The following is a 22,997-nucleotide window of genomic DNA, read 5'->3' on the forward strand; positions in this document are numbered from 1 at the left end:
CTGGCTGATGACGTTGCTCCCTTAAGTAGTCCAGCAACGGCGCTCTAATATGCACTGCAGAGCAAGCTCGACGATCTTGCCGATCGCTTCTCGGCGGCAGGTTTTACCAACAACGTCAACAAGACCAAATTGTTGGATGTAAACACGGTCAACTCTTCCAGTTTCATGGTAGCGGGGCAAGCAGTGGAGAATGTTGAAAACATCCAATATCTTGGTAGCCAAGTGAGGGCGATGGTGGCACCAAGATCGACATGGGTGCACGGATCAAGGAGGTGGGTTCGGCCTTTGCGAGTTTAAGTAGGTAATGAATGGAGAAACAATCAGATTATGCGACGCAGCAAAATCCTAATTTTCAACTCGAACGTGAAATCTGTGCTGCTGTACGTCAGTGAAACTTGGTGTGTATCAGTGGAAAACACTCAACGGATGCAGGTTAGTGTGGGTCATCGGAACCGTTTTCTCAGATCAAAACTTTTTTGGTTCCGTTTCGGGTCCTAAGTATCTGTGCAAAATTTGAGCACGATCGGTTGCGTCTACACTTTGCGCATTACAATTGAAATTTGTATGAGATTTTGTATGGTAAAACACACTTTTTTCCATTTTTGTCATAAGTTGAAAAAGTTTGTCTGAAACTTTTTAACCGATACTGTAAAATGATAGCCTAGGATGTTCTGAAAAACTTTGTTGGAAACCACAAAACAATCCGATGCTTTTGAAAATAGTTATAACCAACGAACCCCATGCATGTGTTTATGTTTTAACATGTAAAAGAATAACAATAGCAACAAAATCATGCTGTGTCGCCAAGCAATGCCAACGCTATAACTTTTTTCATAAGCATCAGATCACTTCGCGGGCTTTGACAAAGTTTTTCAGGACACCATAGGCTATATTTTCACTTTATCGGTTACATGGTTTTAGACAAATTCAAGCTTGTTATGATAAAAAATGCAAAATAGTGTGTTTTCTCATGTAAAACCCCATACAAACTTCAAACGCGATGAGCAAAACGTAGACATAACCGATCGTGCCCAAATTTTGAACACTTATTTGGGTCCTGAAATGGGATCAAAAAAGCTTTGATCTGATGGGATACCATTGAATTTTTTATTTTTCCATATACACGATGACCCACTCTAACGCAGGTCTTCATCAATAGATAGCGTGTGACGGTTATAGCACGGCTTGCTTGATTCACATTTGAATCCAAGCCTCCATCATGATATTCCATTGAGCCACCGCGATACTGATATTATATAACTTATTTCAATATAACAATTATCTACTACTAGCTGTCCCGGCAAACTTTGTCTTGCCAAGCTTGTGGTGGTTTGACAGCTTTTGAGCTTATTCAAGCACCGCACTCTAGATTGGTTTCATTTCGATCCTGTTGAATTTCTTCTCGATTCATGAAAAATCATTACTTTCATAGTTGTTCTACTTTTTAGTTGATTTTCGTAACTTTTTATTACATATAAACACAGCCACCACGAATACGAACCGAACCGTGCAAGAGTCATGCTGATCAGTTCAGCCGTTCGTGACTTTTGTTGCCTCAAAGGGACTTCAAACTCATTTTTATATATATAGATTCCGCACTGGCTTATTAGACTGCAAAACTTTTTTTAGTTTTTTTTTTACCCTTCTTACACCCATAAGAAGGGTATAAATATCGCTCGAAAAACCGACTTTCGATCCGAGGCCGAGTCTGATATACCAATGAACTCAGCTCGACGAACTGAGCAAATGTCTGTATGTGTGTGTGTATGTGCGTTACAAGAAAAAGTCATGCACGTTTCTCAGCCGTCTGTCAACCGATTTGAGTTCTCTTGGAAGCAAATGAAAGCTACTACATCCTAGTAGAACGCTATTGAATTTTTTTTTTCGATTGGACGTTTGGTTACCGAGATATCTCTCGAAGAGTACTTATGAGTCATACTTCTAAACTTTTTAAGATTTTTGACCAAGTGTATCATAATAAATATTTCGACCGTTTGTCAATCGATTTGGGTTTTCTTGGCACCAAATGAAAGCTACAGCATCCTAGTAGATCGCCCAGAAATTTTATTTCGATTGGACATTTGGTTACCGAGATATCTTTCAAAGAGTACTTGGGAGTAATACAGGTTAACTTTTTGAGAGATTTTTGACCAAGGGTACCATAATAAATATCTCAGCCGTCTGTCAACCGATTTGGGTTCTCTAAGCACCAAATGAAAGCTACAATATGCTTGTATAAGGCCCTGAAATTTTATTTCGATTCGACATTTGATTACTGAGATATCTTACGAAGAGTATTTCAATAAATCCTTTTTTTATTATATTCACTTGTTATCTTGCATTTGTTTTTGACCAGTCTATGGGAAATTATTTTTCAATAAATGATGCTGACCTCATACAAGGTGTATACTAGCAGGTTATTGTTTTCAACAAAATTATAAATAACAAATTACAAATACACAGGAATTGTATGGAAACTAACAATATGTTAAATGAAAGCTTTGAAGAACCAGACAGCCAAAATAACAAGCTAATGCCAAAACTGATTAACTTAGTAGATATATCATTTTTGTTGTTTTTACACCATAACCATGAATACCAAGTACTTCGGAGCTAATTTAATTGACTGATTTAGACAAAGTGTATCTCGCTGATTTTCTTACCCATTTGTTAATCGATTCATGATCTTTTAGCAGTTAATAAAAGATACAAAATTCCAGAATATGTAAGCTATTTTTTTAAACATTCCATACAAGACTCTAGGAAGTGTCTGGCATTTCTGGTAGTTTAGTCCATGGTCCATGATGCTATTTTGGAAACCAATCCACTAGATGCCAAATCCACAATATTTTCTAGAACTTTTGGTCCATTACACAAAATAAATATGTTAAATACAAATAATACAACAATAATTTTAATAAGTGTAAGAAGGGTGCTGTTCACCATAGGTGGATTAAATCGGGTTTTTTCTATTAAATTTGGCTAAGTTTTGTTCTGCTTAATCGAGATGACATACAATCAGAAAATTCACTTGTACGTTATATCAAAGAGTATCTGTATATTGTAAATCACCCATAGAAAATTGAAACTGTTGTAGCAATTTGCAGCTACGTGATAACCATTTGTAAGTAGAGCTTTGTATCCAAGGATTACTACCCCACCACACAAATGACTACAACGCTTTAACACAAATATGTTATTAATATCGAATGGTTTTATTCAAAGCTGCTCGATAAATATGAGTAACTACGTCGATAAACGTCCCCAATGCGCGATGCCCATACATCAGCAGGAAACCGACACGGATCTGGTCCGATTTCAATTATTGACAATAAATCCCCGTGCTCTTGTTGGGCCGGAGCGCACACTCCCACACACGTGCACCGCCGAGCATTGCTGCAGCAAACAAATCAGCACTAATCCCGCTTTTGTACATGATAGTGAAAAAAAGGTAAGCCACTTCCGCATTATTTCACCTCTCAACAATAAAACAACCGCACACTACATTGCTCTCCAGTGCCAGCAAGCAGCATGCCACAGAGGACCACCCTCGGGCTCCACCCGATCCGACCGAACCGCCTTCCGTTGTCAGCGCTATTGTTGCATCCATCGAACAGAGGGTGCCAATTGGGGGAGAGAGAGAGAGTGAGAGAGTGAATAAAAAAAGTCCATTTTGCATTTCTCACATGTATGCAGATTATGGCTATTACCTTTTAACAGTACGTGGCTGATCGAGAGCTGTTGCCGGTTGTTGTATCTGTTCCGAAGCTTGGCCAGATTACCGGGCTGCAATGAGGTGTGGATTGGTACCTAGCCAGCAGCAGCAGCAGGGTAGATACCCGGGCCACCCGTTTTGCCATCTCTTCGTAGAGCCGCCGCCGCCGGTCCTCCATAATCGCTGCCGCCCGGTTCAAGATTGACCAGCAGCGTATTGACCAATCCAAATTCCTGTGTGGTAGTGGTTTGTGTTCAGACTTCCCGTGTTAATCTATCTGTAAGAACTTTGTAAACATCTTTTGTTCTCACGTATATGGATAGGCTTGCGTTAGGTTTCGTGAGACATTTTTTGGACAACTCAATGTGAGGGTTTATGCTTTGTTAGACCCGGCTTTTTCTTTTTATATTTCAAGGTAGAATGCAGAGTCGGCCTTGAGTATACTGTGGCCATGTTCTTTACATTTTTCTTCTTATTTTTGTTGACGTAACGTCCCACTGGGAAAAAGCCTGCATCTGCTGCTTAATGTTATATGAAAACTTCCGCAGTTATTAACTATAAGTGCAAAGATATCTATGTCCAAAAAAGTCAAAGAAATTTCTAATACAAAAGTCAGAATGCGTTTGATACTGAAAATTTATTCCACAAATTTTGGCTCTGGGAGGGTTTAAACTCAAATGAGTAGCATAATGGAAACTAGTTGCATATTGTTCATTATGTACATAATTCATTTGAGTTGCATTATGGACATTAGCAACCGATATGAGTTGTATCGGGGATTTTTTTTCCAGATACTTAGACCGAAATGACGCATTCTTCTACGGATTTCTTCGGAAATATTCACAAGAAGGGTTCCTACGCATTTCTCCAGAAATTTCTATGAGGATTTTACGGGGAATTCATTCAAGAAATTTCTTCAAGGTTTCAGACCAGCTCTTTTCCTGGGATTCCTACCAGAATTCATTCAGGTACTTCTCCGGAACTCTTCCTGGGATGTCTGCCATATTTCTTATAAGGATTACTTTTGGGGATACGACTGAGGATATTTAGGTACTGGTATGGTTTGGCTCCGCAGTCCTCTTAAGACGGCGCGGGTAAAAATCCGGAACCCTAAACCTGACGAAAAGGTCACAAAATCCTAAAATATGCCGCTTTATGATAACATGATTACAAGTCATAATCATGACGATAATAAGGAATATCATATACATATATTTTATACAATTTTCATAAAAAAGTCATGGTTGCCAAAGACGTTACGACAAACCTTTTCTTGCTACCCTTTATGAAACATTCTGACGCTGAGTCATAAAACTATAAAACTCTGAGGCTATTTTCTTGCTAATTGTTCGACAAATTTTTGAGGAAGCCGCGATTTTATGTGTCGCATGCATGATTTTGGTCCACTTCTATTTAATCACTTCCGATGGACCACCCGCAACCGATTCTAAAATACTACTAAGTACTAGTTTTAAATGTGGCCTGAGACTGTTTTCTTGTTGACCGTTCATCAGATTATTAAAAACACCGCTATGGTTTGGTTCCCTTCTATATTTTACCACTTCCGGCGGGTTTCTCGTCTCGTCACCAGTTTTGGAACACTACCGGTTCTCCAAAATATGGTCTGAGATTATTTACTGGCTAAACATTTATCATATTACTGAATAAGTCATAATTATGTCGCATGTATTGGTTCTCTTTTACATTTGACCATTTCTGACGGGACACCCGGAATCGGTTCCGTAACACACTGATATGGCTTGCTCTATTTTCTTGCAACTGTTCATCGTGTTACCTAAAAACCCGTGATTTGAGGTATCGCATGCATGGGTTTGGTTTCACTTCCGGCCCGGAACCGATTGCGGATCACTAGCGGTAGTCTCTACAATAGTCTGAGCCTATTTGCTTGCTTTTGTTTATTAGGTTATCAAAAAAGCCGCGCTTTGCTTTGTCACATGCATGGGTTTGGTACAATTTTATATTTAGCCTCTTTTGGAGGAAAACCCGGAACTAGCTTCGGCATTACTGGCAGCCCCTAATGTGGTCTTAGCCTACTAAGCGGTCATCAAGTTGTCGGAAAAGCCGTGATTTGATGTGCCGCATGCATAAGTTTTGTTCACTTATATATACGGCCACTTCCGGCGGGACACCCAGAACCGGTTCAGATATGGTCTGAGACTATTTTCTTGCCTGCTTTCATAAGGTTATCAAAAAAACCACGCTTTGATGTGTCGCATGCATGGATTTGGTTCACTTTTATAGTTGGCCACTTCCAGCGGGACACCCGGAACTAGTCTCGGAACACTACCGGTTCAGACATAGTCTGAGACTATTTTCTTGCCAGCTTTCATTAGGTTATCAAAAAAGAGCCGCCCTTTGAAATGTCGCATGCATGGATTTGGTTCACTTTTATATTTGACCGCTTCCAGCGGGACAACCGGAACGGGTTCAGATATGGTCTGAGCCTGTTTTATTGCTAACTGTTCATCAGGTTATCGAAACTGTCGCAATATGATGTGTCGCATGCATATATTTGATTTACTTTTATATTTGGCCACTTCCAGCGGGACACCCGGAAGCGGTTCCGGAACACAAGCGGTTCAGATGTGGTCTGAAACTATTTTCTTGCCAGCCTTCATTAGATTATCAAAAACACCGCGCTTTAATATGTCGCATGCATGGATTTGGTTCACTTTTATATTTGGCCACTTCCGGCGGGGCATCTGGAACCGGTTCCGGAACACTAACGGTTCAGTAACGGTAATCGAAAATGTCACAGTTTGATGTGTCGCATGTATGTGTTTGTTACATTTTTATGTATGGCCCCTTCCAAGGGTACTGGTTCGGAACACCTAAATGGCCATAATTCCGGAACGGCTGTATTGATCCGAATAACTTTTAATAGGAAACAATAGGACCAGAATCCGTGAACCGTCGGTCATTAAAATCGGTTGAGGTTTACTGCCAAAAAGTGATGTGCGTTTTTTTGTACACATTTTGTACATGTTATTATGATTATGCCACAGTATACTACTTTTTACAAGATCAGCACGAGTTCCATGAACAAGGCTCATGATTTCATGAATTTTCTTCATGATTTTGGGGTCGCATTGCGGACCAAAGTTGGTCGATTAACACAGTACACTCGATTCTTTTTTTTTTGCACGGGTGGTTTTCTGCCATAACTCAGTCAATTTTAAACCAATTGACTTGATTTTTCGTACACGGATAGCACTGACGGTGTGTCCCTATGCACAAATGTTCAAACGAATCGGTTGAATATTGAAAAAGTTATGGCCAAAAACCGACCAGTATAAAAAATAATGCAATTCCACACGATACTCCTTCAATTGCAATCCCGCTGCACTCTAACCCGATCTCAGCTACTATGATGAAGAACGAACATTGGCGTAGCTAGATTTTTTTTCTGGAGGGGGCCCAGGGGGAGCCTGACTTGAGATGACTTTTGAGCGGCATGGGCGCCCCAAACTGTGTTTATGCAAATCGGCATTGCAGTTTTGAGGAATTAAAATTACTGGTTTAGATTTGTTACTAATTTCGTAAACTATATGAGTATGAACTATTAATCCATGATTTTCCCATAACTTGCTGCAGTGATTTCATCATGAATTCCTCCAGAGATTTCTTCAAGAATTGATTGAATCTCGCTCATTTCTTCGGGGATTTGTTCTGGGATATTCAGAGATTTTTTCAGGAATATCTCCATATATTCCTTCCAGAATTCCGCTAGAGATTTCTCCAATGGATTCTTCTGGAATTATTCGAATATTTCTGCAGGAATGTCTTCCAGAAATTGTTTCAGAAAATTTTATCCGAGATTTTTCAAAAAATAATCAAGGAAAAATCAAAAATTGTACAAAAAATCCTTTGAGAGTCCATCCAAGTACACGGAGAAAAAAAATAAAGTCAAGTCAATCATATTTCGGTCTCAAACTTGGATATTTGTGCACTGACTTTTTTATAATCCTATTTAGAGATTGTATTGCGCATAATATAATAGGTTGAAGAATAATGGAAGCTTGAATTAAGCAGAATTGATGATCTGTTTAGAACAAGAATTATGGTTGATTCAATCATAATATGCTTACATCAACAATATTTATGGTTGATGATTTGACAGTTCATTTATTGTCATGGTAGATTCGAGCATGTTTATGTTTAACTTGACCCTTAACTTGAGGCTTGAACTAACTATACCGGATGATTGATTTAAGGTGCTTCAAGCATACATAGAAAATCGCTGTTATTTAATTTAAAAAATAATGAAAATCTTCAAATTATTGCATAAACGTTTCAAAAATAATGGCGTTTTAAAAATAATTCTTCCAGGAATAGTTCCACGGAATTTCTGCAGGGCTTCCTCAAGGAATTCTTTTAGGAATTCCTTCACGGATTCATCCAGGAAGATTTTTCAAGGAATTAATCTGAGAATTCTTTTAGGGATTTCTTCAGGATTTCCTCCAGGAGTTTATCCAGGATTTTTTCCTCATGAGATTCTTCTAGGAATTCCTCTAGGAATTTCCTCGATGATTCTTCCAGAAATTCCTCCAAGAACTCCTCCTGGAATCCCTCCAGAAATTCCTTTGCGAAATCCTCCTGGAGTTTATCTAGGACTTTTTTTTCAGAAATTTCATCAGTGATTCCATTTAGGATGATTCCAGATGTTTCTCCAGGAATTCCTCCGATGATTCCTGTAATCTCTCATTAGATCCCCAGATGAGCTGGCATTGAAAAAGGATCTGAAAAGCATTATGTCATAATGTTTTGTGGTGGAAGTTCACCGGTAAAACAGATTTGAGCAGCTAGTTTGAAAAAAAAATATGGGGGTCCTATTGGCTAAAATACCCTACGTTTCTAAGTTTAACTAATAACACTTGTTTACTTGAATGCGCCCCTGGCGGCGTGGCGATAGGCGTTCGATTCTGTTTTCCCGGACTGCAGCAACAGTTGTACGTACGGAGCCGAGGCGCGAGTGGGTCAGACCGAGGAGCCGATAATTTCTATCGACATCTGTATCGAATCGGCTTAGCGGGAACTTGAATCAGGGGTATGTGTAGGTAGACACACAACAATATCCCCCGCTGCGCTGGCTCTGTGCTGCATTGACTGACCTGACTGACTGACTGACTGGAGTGTGGTGTGCCCGTGGTGGCGACCGTTTCTACTCTCGCCTGGATGACCGAGAGACCGGAAGGTTTCCTGCAAGAGGGCGGCAATAATGCAAATGCAAATGCCGAAGGAGAAGAAAGGGAATCAATTAGTTGATTGCTATTTATCTTTCTTGATCAACGTGTGCTGCTGCTGCGCGGTACGATACTTGATGTGGCTCCCCTCTCCTTGGCTTGAAATGTTTAGCGCGCTTGTGGAAGGCAAGCGCAAGTGGGCTTTGGCTTTACGTAAAACGGAAACGAGGTTGGGTTCTATTTTTTGCCTAATGAGGATGGGAAAATTTTCGGTTTGGATTGGGTGCTTTTAATTGTTGATATTATTTTCATTTGCATCGTTTAGCTTCCTAAACGATTTGGTGTTCGGTAGGTGTTCGTGGGAACGAACGTGTGAAAGAAATGCAACCAATATATTTGATAAGAAAAATGCACTTGGAACATATTAGGAATTTGACTTTTTTCAACTTTTCGGTTAAATTCTGTAACTCCATCACTGGGGAACCTAATTAGATTCACTGAAAAACCTTATTCAGACATTCTGTAATTAGATGACTATAGTATGTGCCCTTTCTTAGAGATAACGCATATGAGGCCATCGAACCAGCAGGATGATTGAAGCAGCAGCTTGCGTCCACGTTCAAACAGTTCGTCAAGCAGCTCGTCCTTCTGTGCAGCCTTATTGTTTTCCAGCTCGTTTAGGACCTTCTTAACCTCGTTCAGTTGGGCTGCAAAATGGTGAGTTGATGACCTGGAGCGTCCTAAATAGATCTGGTTCTCACAAGCAGTGCTGAAAATGTCATTTCGACATATATCTAGATTCAATCACCTACACTGCCGTGAATCGCAAGTCAGTCCCATATGTAAAAAGTAGGCATTGAGAAAATGGCCTCTGAAGTTTTCAAATTCGATTTCTATGCGAAACTCTAAAAAATCGCCATAAATTGAAAACTTCTGCGATCATCTTGAAACTTTCACATATAGTTTCAAACGTGGAAACGTAACAGCGAAAAATATAAAACTGGCTAAAATAGTGTTAAGTTTTGTACTGGAGGGTGCACAAGTTCGTAATGGGACTGACTTGCGATTACATTTCATTATGGGACAATCTGACTTGGTGTTGTTTTTCAATTTTACTGAACAAACTATATATTTTTTTGCACGCAGCTGAAAGATCATCCGAAGAAAGCTCGAAAACGGCCATTTACTCATTTTTGCCCAAAATGCATATGGGACTGACTTGCGATTCACGGCAGTACAGCTCATTCCATTTTTTTTGAAGATAGTCGATGACATTGGCATTAAATAATAAAGTGAGACCGTTTTTTTCGTTACTTTCGCGTAGAACTGGTCTAGCCGCACAAGTTTTTCGGAAACCATATGTTCAGGATCATCTTCTGAAAGAAGATGTAGATGATTGAATCTAGATATGTCGAAATGACTTTTTCAGCAACTATACCTGAGATGGTAGCCCCACGCGATGTAGGCAGCGTGGCCCTGGTAAGGTAGCCATTCGAAGCCTTTCAACACCGTGAAAAAAAGTGTTTGAAAACTAAAATGCGAACGATACGCTCAGAAACCGGCCTGGAAGCGATATGAAGACTATAATTGGAAACCCGGTACACCGAAACCCCTATTTAGGTTAAATATATTTAGGTCCCTCCATTAAGGTATGCCTTTATAACGTTATAACGTTACCTTAAGTTCATTATCTATTTGAGGACCTCCAAAAAATCGCTTGCATAGCCTCAGGTAGCTATGAGCTATCGAGTAGTGAGTTCATTGGTTGTCTCCCTTGAGTAAAGATCATCGAATCCACCAGAGCTACTAGTTGTACCTATTAGGATTATGATTAAGGTTCATACTCACACAGCCTCTGGCATTTATGTTCTGTGAAGTCTTAAGTTCTATGATTTTGTAGGAGTATCCGAGAGCTTCATGGAGTTTAGACCATCCAATCTATAAGGCTACAAGTGTAATCAGTAATCTATTGGAGCATTGTTAATCAAAATTTTGCTTACATAACTTCATGTAACTATGTGTTCTCAAATGATGAGTTCATTGTTAGTTTGAGGATCTCCATGAACTTCCTTGTGTATTAGGCCGTCCCTTATTTTGCAAAAATTGGAAATGTTATAAGTTCGTTATTGGAAAATGATCCTTTTAGCTAAAATAATATCGTGTCAAAATTTGAAGTCCGTATCTCAAGGCTAAGTGCCTCAAGGCTCAAGGCTCAAGGGACTCAAGGCTTGTATGGGACCAAAAAAAAAAATGATTTTTTTTTTCGACAGAAAAATACGCTATTCTACTAAAACCAGTGATTTTAGGACCCTAAAGGGCCAAAAATGTGCTAAGATTTGCGATTTCTCTACTCGTTTTTGAGTTATTGAACAAAATAAGGTAAATTTCCTTCGGAATCTAAAAAATGGTCAAAAATGCTGATTTTTCAGTTGTTTTTTGTCAATACCTTGGAAACGAGTAGAGATATCGCAAATCTAAGCACATTTTTGGCCCTTTAGGGTCCTAAAATCACCGGTTTTAGTAGAATGGCGTATTTTTCTGTCGAGGGACCACTTAGCCTTGAGATACGGACTTCAAATTTTGACACGATCATTTTTTGCTAAAACGATCATTTTCCACTAACGAACTTATAACATTTCTAAATTTTGCAAAATAAGGGACGGCCTATTGTGTATAGGTCATCGGATCTACCAACGTAGTTGAACTCACACAGTCCCAGGTAGCGATGATCTGTCAAGTGTTGAGTTCGAGGATTCTTTCAGGGTCTCCAAGAACTCCCTTGAGTAAAGGTCAACGAATCTGTGAGAGCTATTTGTAATTTATAAAAAAATATGAATGAGATTCATATTCACACAGGCTCAGGCATATTTATTCTCTCAAGTAGTGGGTTCTGTAATTGTATAGGAATATCTGAGAACTTCCTGGAGTTTAGTCCATCTGATCTACAAGCGTAATCAGTGATCTATTGGAACATAACGAATGATTTTTCTTTGCTTTTGCAGCTTTATGCAACTATGTGCTGTCAAGCGGTGTGTTTATTGTCCAAGAGCTTCCTTAAATGTAGGTCATCGGATCTACTAAAATATGTTGTTGTCTCTAAGTGCTTTATGACTAAAGTTTGCTCCCACAGCCTCATGTTACTATGGTCGTAACGAAATTCACCAGCGATCCTCTAGGTCCTTAAACTCCCCGGAAACCTCCTGAAACGCATCGAAATGTCTTGAAACGCTTTAAAACGCCTCTAAGCTTCCTATAAAAACTCCGTGAAATTCACTTGACATCCACGCCCTGAAATAGCCTGAAATGCATTGAATTGCATTAAAACGCCTTGAAACGCTCTGAAACGCCTCCAAAACCCCCATGAAACGTTCGTGAAATTCACCTGAGAGCCTATGAAGCCCACTATGATGCTCTTCTTAAATCTTCTTAATCTTCCTGAAACGCCTTGAAACCTCTTCAAATGCTTTGAAACACTTTGAAATTCACCAGCGACCACCACCTAAATCCCGCTCAAACGCCCTTAAACGTATTGAAATGCTTTAAAACGCTGTGAAATGTATCTCCTCAAACGCTCTGAAACGCATTGAAACGCCTTGAAACACCCTGCAACGTTATGGAACGCCTCTGAAAGTCCCCAGAAACTCCGTGACAGTCATTCGAGAGGGTCAGAGTCCAACAAACATTATTGCTAAGTTCCTCAAACCGCCTCAAAATACCCTGACACGCATCGAAACGTCTTGAAACGCTTTGAAACGCCACCGACATTCCCAATAAAACCTCTGTGAAACTCACCTCAGAGCCTCCGGAGCTCCCAAAATCCTATATCTGAAAGGAGGTTTCAAACGCCTTGAAATGCCTGGAAACTCCTCCGATACCCCCATGAAATCTATGTGAAGCTCACCAGGGAGCCTCTGAAATTTCCCAAAACACTCTGAACCGCCTTTACAATGCTTTGGAACGCCTATGAAACCCTCATGAAACTAGCCCGAGAACCTCCGAAGCCTCCTAAAACGGTTCTATGACAAATGGTCGATGTCATAAAGTCGAAGGTCAAAAGGTCGAAAGGACGAAAGGTCGAAAGGTCAGAAGGTCGAAGGGTAAAAATCTCGAAGGGTCAAAAGGTCGAAAGGTCAGAAGGTCGAAATAAAAAATAACTAAGGCAAAAGGTCGAAAATACAAGTGGCCAGAAGGTCGAAAGTTCGAAATAAAAATATAACTAGGACAAAAGGTCGAAAGGTTGCAATAAAAAAAAACTAGGGCAAAATGTCGAAAAAAAAAAGATTGAAAGATCAAAAGCTCGTACGTTTTAGTTAGTATTGCAACTGAAAGAACCTGGAATCGTTAGGTTCGAGAAGCGAATTTCGAATTTATTCAAGTGCCTGCAGCACGATGATGTACGCCATAATCTTTTCCGCACTCCATCACTAATAATTAATATGAATATTCGGATGAAACTTTACTGCCGTTGTTCAAAAGGATGACATGTTCTACAATAAACTAAGTAGTACCAGGTAAATTATTATACAAAGCCCAAACTAAAGGATCGATTCCCGTTCCGGACGGGTAATTTCGTCGAATTTCTGAATACAATATACATCATGATATACAAGTTAACGCAATGGCAGCCAAAGAAAGTCCTTTATTTAATAACTTTGGAAGTGCTAAAAGAACACTAAGTTGAAAATATGCAGGCCAATTTGCAATGATAACGAAAAGTAAGAAGAAAAACGATAAAAAGGATTTAACATTATTTTTGGTCGTTTTTCTCCATTCGACCTTTCGACATTTTGACCACATGTCATTTCGACCTTTTGTCCTATTTATTTTTTTAATTCGACCTTTTGACCCTTCGACTTTTTGACCCTTCGACCTTTCGACCCCTCGACTTTTTGACTGTCGACCTATTGATCTTCGACCAATTGTCCTACAGCCCCTAAAACACCTCCTAAATGTCCTGAAACGCATCTAAACGCTTTAAAATATCTGTGAAAATCCTCGTGAAGGTTATCTGAGAGCCTATAAAGCCCCCTAAAAGGCCTCTGAAAGCTCCTGGAACACACTGAAATGCTTTGAAACGCATGGTAACATCTTCAAACATCTTTGAGGGTCGAAGGACAAAAGGTCAAAGATCAAAAGGTCGAAGGGTCTAAAGGTCGAAGGATCAAAAAGTCGAAAGATGAAAAGGTTGAAAAAAAAAGTGACATGGAGCTTTCGACCTTTTGATCTTCGACCTTTTGATCTTCAGTCTTTTGTCATAGAACCCCATTGAAACCCCCGTGAAGTTCGTCTGAGAGCCTATCAAGCCCCGAAACCTACTGAAGCGCCTATGAACCCTCCCCTCTTAAAACTCCATTGAAATCCTTCTAAACCTCCTTCCTTTACATATGCAAGCCTTGACACTCGTCCCTTTTGCATCTGCTAGTCTGAAATCCATTTAGGTCAAAAATCACATAAAGGGCTGTCCAAAAACCACGTAGTCATTTTTTGGGAGATTCCGAACCGCCCCCCCCCCCCCACGTGGTCTTTCGTCAAAAATAGTTAAATTTGTACGGACCGTGGTCTTTGCCCGAACACCCCCCTCCTCTTTCACCTTACCACGAGGTTCATGGACGGCCCCTAAATGGAGGTTTGGGTGTACCTTACATGAATCTGGAAGAATGAGCTACAAAGAAAAAAATATGTAATTAAAATTCTGCGAGAAATCATGCACATAAAGGGAATGCTAGAGTTAGTGCATATTTACATGAGATATCATGAAAAAATTACGCTACGTTCTTGTAAATTTCCGCTAATAGTCGCGTAACCGGTTGGTGTCCATGACGGTTTATGCGATGGTTGGCGGAAATTTACACAATGGTAATGTAATTTTACATTATATCTCATGTAAAAGTGCATGAACTCTAGCATTCCCTTTATGTACATGATTCCTCGCTGAATTTTAATAACATATTTATTTTCTGTGTACAACGTTTGGGGGTCCCAACATCGACTCAGATCACTATTTTGTGGTTAGTAAAAGTCGAGCTCGGCTATCAACCGTGATGGACTCATCGACCCGGCGATCGATGCGTTTCAACATCCAGTAGTTTTCTGCAAAGGGTACGGTAGCTGACTATAACTGATTAGTGAGATCAATGAGAGCGTGGGAGTCTATCCACGGATCGATGAGAATGGCAACGCGTAAGATAGGCTTAGGCACTGTTCAAAGACGACCGAGGAGCGAGTGATTCAACTTGGAGTGTCATAGGATAACGGACGAGAAGAATGATGCCAAAAGCCGGATGCTGGTGTCGGTGACCCGATCGAGCAGGGAGGGAGCGCTGTAGATAAGCAAGAGTACCCGAAACACGAATCCACCGCAAAAAGAATAGAGAGCATGAGGAATATGCGCTCAGGCACAAAAGAGTATGGATTAGGATGATATGCGGAGGTTTTACGAAGCTATCGATGGCGTGCGAAAGAAAAAGGCGCCTCATCCGGTCATGTGTAACGTTAGTGGTGGAAACTTGCTGACAGAAAAAAACACAAGTGGCTACCAAGTGGAGAGAGCACTTCGGGAAATTGTTGAACGGTGTGAATGGAAAACCGACAGACAGAATTTAAATCAACGACGACGACCAGGCTGTGAAAACTCCAATGCAATGCTGAACGAGGTCAAGATAGCCAACAACAAGGCTGCTGGGAAGGACGAACTCCCGGCCGAGTTTCTCAAGCACGGTTTTGATCAGCTGTACCAACTCATTCGCCGTATAATAATGAAGATATTGGAAGAGGAAGAACTGCCTGTATACAAGAAATTGAGCGTACCAAATGTTGTCCGGAATTTTCTTCAACAGGTTTAGGCCGATTGAGTAGTGCTACGCCGGCGAATATCTGGTGGACTTCCGTGAGGGCCCATCAAGGAAGGATCAAATGTTCACCCTGCGACAAATTCTCGATAAATTTGAGGAGTACAACTTGCAGACGCATCATATGTATATTGATTTCACGGCGGCATACGATTCAGTGAAGAGAAACGAATTACACTGGTCGACAGTAGATCACGCACTTTGACCACTTGATCCATTTCCGAAGGATTTTGGCCCGCTGATTCCGAATCTGACTTCGGAATTGCTGTAACACGTACAGTTTTTGAGAAAAATAGGGTTTTATTCACAAAATTTCATATTTTTATAGAAAACAAAATGTTGTCTTAATATTTATAACTTTTTTATCTGCTCATCATAACCAGTATTTAATTCAATAGATTTTGATTCACTGATTTTTTGTAAAACGTATTTTTTTTGAGAAAAATGGGGTTTTATTTACAAATATTCATATTTTTAAAGAAAATATACTATTGTCTTTTTAATTTCAATTTTTTATCTCATTTTAGCCAATATTTATATTTATTAGATTTTCATCCACCGATTTGGTAACTAACCTAAAAATCTCTGTAACACGTGCAGTTTTTGAGAAAAATGGGATTTTATTCACAAAATTTTATATTTTCAAAGAAAATAAAATATTGTCTTTATAATTTTAAAGTTTTTATCTACTCATCTTAATTCATATTTTATATTTTAAAGATTCTATTTCACTTATTGGTATTCTCTCCTATGAATTTCTGTAAAACGTAAAATTTATGAGAAAAATATTTTATTCACAAAATTTCATATTTTCATGGAAAAACTATTGTCTTTATAATTTTATTTTTTTTTTATCTGCTCATCTTAACAAATATTTATGTTTAATGGATTTACATATACTGATTCGAAATCTGACCCAAGAATTTCTGTAACACGTACAATTTTTAAGAAAAATAATTGTTGGCGTAAGTAAAAGGAAAACACAGTCTGGGTAGTTGCCAAACTGGGCAGCTTCAAAGTTGCAAATATATTTCGATTAATTCAACAGCATATACAAAAAAAAAATGATCTACTTACAACCTAATTAACTTGCGCTACAATGGGGTTTAATTTTTTCTTAAAAAAATTCACGGGTTACAGAAATTCTTAGGTCAGTTTCCGAATCATTGGATCAATCTTTTAAATATTGGTTAAGATGAGGAGATAAAATTTAAAGACAGTATTTTCTTTTTTCTAAAAATATGAAATTTTGTGTTTTTTCTTAAAAGCTGTACGTGTTACAGAACTTCTTAGGTCAGTATATGAAAATCTAGTAAATACAAATATTGGTTAAGATGCGCAGATAAAAATATGAAAATTATGAAGACAACAGTTTATTTTCTATGAGAATATGATTTTTTTTGTACAATTCCATTTTTCTCTAAAATTTTACGTGTTACAGAAATTCTTGGGTCAGATTCTGAATCAGAATATAAAAATCTATTAAATACAAATATTGGTTAAGATGAGCAGATAAAAATATTAAACTTATAAAGACATATGAAAATATGAAATTTTTTGAATAATCCCTACTAAATTTTTACCTGTTACGGAAATTCTTAGGCCACATTTTGAATCAGTAGATGAAAACCTTTTCAATAAAAAAAAATGGTTATGATGAGCAGGTGGAAAATTGAAAATTATAAAAACAATATTTTATTTTATATGAAAATATGAAATTTGTGAATAAAACCCTATTATTCTCAAAAATTGTACGTGTTACAGAAATTCTTAGGTCAGATTCCGAATCAGTATATGAAAATCTATTAAAACAAATATTGGTTGAGATGAGCAGATAGAAAAAAAAATTATAAAGACAGTAGTTTATTTTCTATGAAAAAATAAAATTATAAAGACAGTAGTTTATTTTCTATGAAAATATGAAATTTTGTATTGAAAATTCTATTTTTAAAACCTTATTATTCTCAAAAATTGTACGTGTTATTTTTTTATTTTTATAATTATAAATTATAAAGACAGTAGTTTATTTTCTATGAAAATATGAAATTTTGTATTTAAAATTCTATTTTTCTCAAAAATTTTACGTGTTACAGAAATTTTTAGGTCAGATTGCAAATTATAATATGAAAATTTATTTAATATAAATATTGGAAAACATGGGCAAATAAAATTATAAAACTATAAATACAATAGTCTATTTTCTATGAAAATATGGGATTTGTGAATAAAACCCAATTTTTCTAAAAAAAAAAATACGTGTTACTAAAATTATTAGGTCAGATTCTGACTCAATGGATCAAAATCTATTGAATATGAATATTGGTTATAATGAGCAGATGAAAAAATTGAAATTATAAGGACAATATTAAGTTTTCTCTGAAAATATGAAATTTTGTGAATAATACCCTACTTTCTTAAACATTTTACGTGTTACAGAAACTCTTGGGCCAGTTTCTGAATCAGTGGATCAAAATCTATTGAATAAAAATATTGGTTATGATGAGCAGATGGAAAATTGAAAAATATAAAAACAATATTTTATTTTATGTGAAAAACTGATATTTGTGAATAAAACCCTATATTTCTAAAAAAAATTACGTGTTACAGAAGTTCATAGGTCAGATTCCAAATCAGTATATGAAAATCTATTAAATACAAATATTGGTTGAGATGAGCAGATAAAAAAAATTAAAATTGTAAAGACAGTAGTTTATTTTCAATGAAAATATGAAATTTGTGTTTAAAACCCTATTTTCTCAAAAATTTTACGTGTTACAGAAGTTCTTAGGTCAGATTGCAAATCAGAATATGAAAATCTATTGAATATAAATATTGGTAAAGATGGGCAGATAAAAAAAATATAAATACAATAGTCTATTTTCTATGAAAATATGGAATTTGCCAATAAAACCTAATTTTTCTCAAAAAATTTACGTATTACTAAAATTATTAGGTCAGACTCAGTGGATCAAAAGCTATTGAATATGAATATTGGTTATAATGAGCAGATGAAAAATTTAAAATTTTAAAGACAATATTAAATTTTCTTTGAAAATATGAAAATTTGTGAATAAAACCCTATTTTTCTCAAAAACTGCACGTGTTACAGGAATTCTGAAGTCAGAATCGGATTCAGCGGGCCAAATTTCATTAGAAATGGAACAAATGGTCAAAGTGCGTGAAAAAAGTTTCAATTTTGTCGACTAGTGTTATGGCAGATAATGATCGAACATGGTTTTATACCGTAGCTAATTAGGCTGATTCGTGCGGATGAAATTTCGTCCTCGTTTGTAACCTTTAACCAACCCCCCCGTAACTTGACAGATGAGCTCAGTTTCGCGTACCTACTTGCAAATCGCAGATGTCGCTACTGTTCGTAAACAACGGGTCCATCCTTCACTGACGCAACAATTTTTGTCCATGCGAAAACATTTTTTTGTTTCGTGGTGAGTGGAAGCCAACAAGAGGCTAGCGTTTCGTATCAAAAGGACGTATTCAACAGAACCGCAAAAACTCATGTTCATTAAATTGAAATCATTTTGATTTTTCTTTTTGTTGTTGTAAGAAATGTAATAAAAGCACATGTTTAAACGGTCTTGCATATTAATTTATGACTGCGCATGCTAGATCAAACCGAAGATCAAACTCGAAAAAAAACATCTGCAAATGATTAATTTTAACTTCCATTTTGGCTTATCACCAGATATGTAGCTGTGAAATGTTAGTATAAGTAACCTAATTTATTACTTGCTGGTGCTTAATAACAGCACTAGAAGAAAACGTGAGTTTCTTATTAATTTTATAAAAGTCGACTATTTTGCCTTTACTTGTTTTATAGACATAATTTTCGCTTCTATTAAACAAATTCATTATGCCGCACTTAACTTGCATTTTTCTACCACAAAAAAAGCGGAAACAACAAATTAAGGTTTCTGTTTAATGTTTTGATATATTTTGTTATTGTCGGTTTTCGTCCTTTTCAAAAGTAGCGCTTGCCGCTTTGAATCTGACAGTACCACCCGGACCAAAATTTTTAGGTACGCTGACGTTGTTCGGCAGCTGTCAAGAAGCTCCCGGGTTGCCTTTAACGGACTGAAGCACGGCGATATTTGTATTCTTCAGTGCAAAAAGAAAAAAAGTGAGTGTGTGCACGGCTTGATTCGGAAAATTTCTTGCCAAGAATTTGTTGTTCGACGCGATAAGTAAACAGTGAGTGTGTGTACGGCTAGATTCGGAAGATTCCTTGGCTGGGAATTTGTTGTTAGGAGCTTTGGGATTTTTCGACTGGAACTGGATCTTATTGCGTAGAAACGGCTATCTCAGTCTTAATTTACGTCGTAAATTAAGACTGAGATAGCCGTTTCTACGCAATAAGTTGTTAGGAGCTTTAAACAAAAAAAAATGTGTGAGAGCACGGCTACATTCTAATCTTCCTGGGCTCTTATTGGTCGGGTCTCAAATCACTTCTATTCACAGATAAAAATAATGAAATTTAAACGTCATGTAAACTTCATTTTAGTCATGTAAACTTAGTGTTATGATGGTTTAAATGATATATCATGTTAATTTATGTTATATGTCATGTAAACACTCAGAGTCGTGTAGAATGACATGACACATAATGGAAGTTTACATGATATTTTATTACTTTTACATGATATGTCATGTAAACTTCTGTGATATCCCACGCTCCAAACATGTGCATCATATGTCACAGAATTTTACACTCCTTTTTTGATATGTGTTCCACATGCTCACATCCAGCGGAAGGAATCTCTCAAAAAGACTACGTGGTTTAGTTTATTATCGGCCAACGTGTCCGTACCACATTTACATTGAGGTTACCACAATGAAGTGCATTAATTTCATGACGATCGATATTTATAAGCTATGTCGCCAGGTTTACGTTCCTCAAACCCGGACAGTTAATGAAATTACAAATTTTACGATAATTTTATCCCCTAATCGGAGCCATTAGTTACGGCCACATAACCTTGGAAATCTACACATTGTGGGCTAGCCGCTGAAGGCAGAGGCATAAAAATAGTATCACTATGCATTCCTGCATTCATTTTCCGCCTATTTCCTGATTTTTTCCACCATTTCATCCCACCGGAGGCGTCACATAATATACGTGAATTACCGTAATGTTACGGTTCCAGTAAGTGTTCAAGCTTCGGGCCATACGAAATCCCATCGTTCCAGCCGTGCCGCACCGTGGTCACCACAAATTAGTCACAGCCGTGTAAACAGCAGCGAATAATAAATGATTTTATGAACTACATGAACACATCTATTGGAGAGGGTGAGGTGGAATGCGCTTCCTAAGAAATACTTACAAGAGGATCAGGTTTGACATTTGAGAATTTTTACATCCATATACTTTTCGATGGACCTTCTTCAGGGCCTAAACTGTTTATTTATATTCGACAGTTTAAAGTTCCAGCTGAGACAAACCGTACTACTCAGCCTTTTGTTACATGCGTTCGTTCAAGATTATTAACCGAGAGCTTCCTCTGCCAATGACCATTTTCCATGTACATGTAATGTATATCGTGCAGCAAGTACGAAAATACTCTATGTCCAAGGAAATAAAAAAAATCCTTCTTGAAAATTTCCTGGACTGATCGGGAATTGATGCAGATTAAGAATCCGTTTTACACCGACTCCCCCTCTAAACCATTAGCAAACGACTTACCACGGGACGGCCGGTGCTTCATTCTGTTCAACGAACGGCGGCAACAAATGTAGGAAATTTATTCACTGCCTAAGCTCTGTACCGGCCGACCGACCGACCCATCTTGGCGCCCTCACCCACCACCGTTTTTCCCACAGTCAGTACTCAGTAGTGTGGTGTGGTGTAGAGCTCCCCCACTGGTAGATTTGATTCGCGCAATGAAGAAATAATCAAGACTCATTACCCGCGAGGAGAGGGAGACCATTGCACTAGTAACCTAGAAATCCGCGGGTGAAAACAACAATAGTTTTGATTTGCGTGAAAATGTTTATTTTGGGCAGCGCAGTTAGTGTGTTGGCATCCGCTTGGTTCGCCCGCCGCCCATCATGATACGTAAACGTTTTTCTTGCTGTGGCCACTCTGCCACAGCCAGTAGTACCAGCGGGTGGGAACTGTGAAAGGAAAAGTAAGTGGAAACGATCTTGATCCGGCAAAATGGATGGCCAGGCCAGCTAATGAACGCTCAGTGCGTGAAGTTGGATGGAATTGAGTACAGGTATACCTCGATTTAGTGGACATTTCAGTTTTTGAAATGTCTATAAAATCGAATTTTACATAAAATCGAAGCAAAATTTTTAATTTTATTTTTATTTAAATTTTATACCAGAATGTACCAAAACATATAAAAACTGCATGGAAATTGAGTTTTCGATAAAAGGCTCAGAGTTTTTGACATTTAGGTATTAGGCTATTAGTAATTCTCGCTAAATAACGAACACACCGCTATCTCGCTATTTTGTTACGATCGAAGGCTTTTGTCTTCAAAACTATGTATGGTTGATTGAAAAGCCAATATTTTGAGCAATGGACATATGGACGCTATTGGCATAAATGTCCCAAAAAATGGAAGAAATCAGAAATACATTCAGGGATTCCTTTGAAAATGTTTACCCTGGAATTTGATTACGAATTGCTTCATAAATTCTCCAGGGATTCAATCTGAAATTCCTCAAGGGATTCCTTCGGAAATTTAGAGATTCGTGACAAGCACTTGATAGAGCATGGTTACTGGTTGTGCTGTATTTGACGAACGATCTTTCTGTATGAGTAGTGTAGGTTTGTGCCACTATCTACTCGGTCGCCTTTTGTGTCAATTCTGAGGCGTTAAATAAAAAGCGAATCCAGAACATTCGGTCTCCGAATAACTGCCCACCTCAAACCATCATGTTACAGAATATTTCAGAAAATCTTCCATGTGTTCCTTTAGAAGAGTCACAAAAAATTATTTAACGAAATATGACAAGAACTGCTTCACCAATTCCTGCATGATTTTTCACAAATCATTTCAGAGATTGTTTGAGAAATTCGCCCAGGGATTACTTCAGAAATTCCTCTAGTTATTTATTCATAAATTTCTCTAGGCATTCGTTCGGATAATCTTTTGGAGATTTCAATGGAAGATCTACCAAAAAATTCTTCAGAAATTCTTGTAAAACTTCTTTGTATTTTCGTTTTCGGACACTTGTCCGAGTATTCGGCCAAAAAATCCTTCA

The 22,997-nt window shown here is 37.9% G+C and overlaps 1 protein-coding gene across 6 annotated transcripts in view; it reads right to left on the bottom strand.

Moving 5' to 3' along the window:
* Positions 1-22,997, bottom strand: part of LOC109419338 (extracellular serine/threonine protein CG31145) — a 341,080-nt gene that overhangs the window by 16,604 nt on the left and 301,479 nt on the right. For 3 of the 6 annotated variants that reach the window (XM_062857333.1, XM_062857331.1, XM_062857332.1), the window contains one exon: positions 8,619-8,935. The exons of 1 other annotated variant lie outside the window; for it this stretch is intronic. The gene's annotated coding sequence lies outside the window, so the exon portion shown is untranslated. The remainder of the gene's footprint in view (positions 1-8,618; positions 8,936-22,997) is intronic. 2 more of the 6 variants (XM_062857335.1, XM_062857334.1) reach the window with 1 other exon arrangement.

The sequence above is a fragment of the Aedes albopictus genome, chromosome 3, assembly GCF_035046485.1.
Source record: "Aedes albopictus strain Foshan chromosome 3, AalbF5, whole genome shotgun sequence".
Taxonomy (NCBI): Eukaryota; Metazoa; Arthropoda; class Insecta; order Diptera; family Culicidae; genus Aedes; species Aedes albopictus.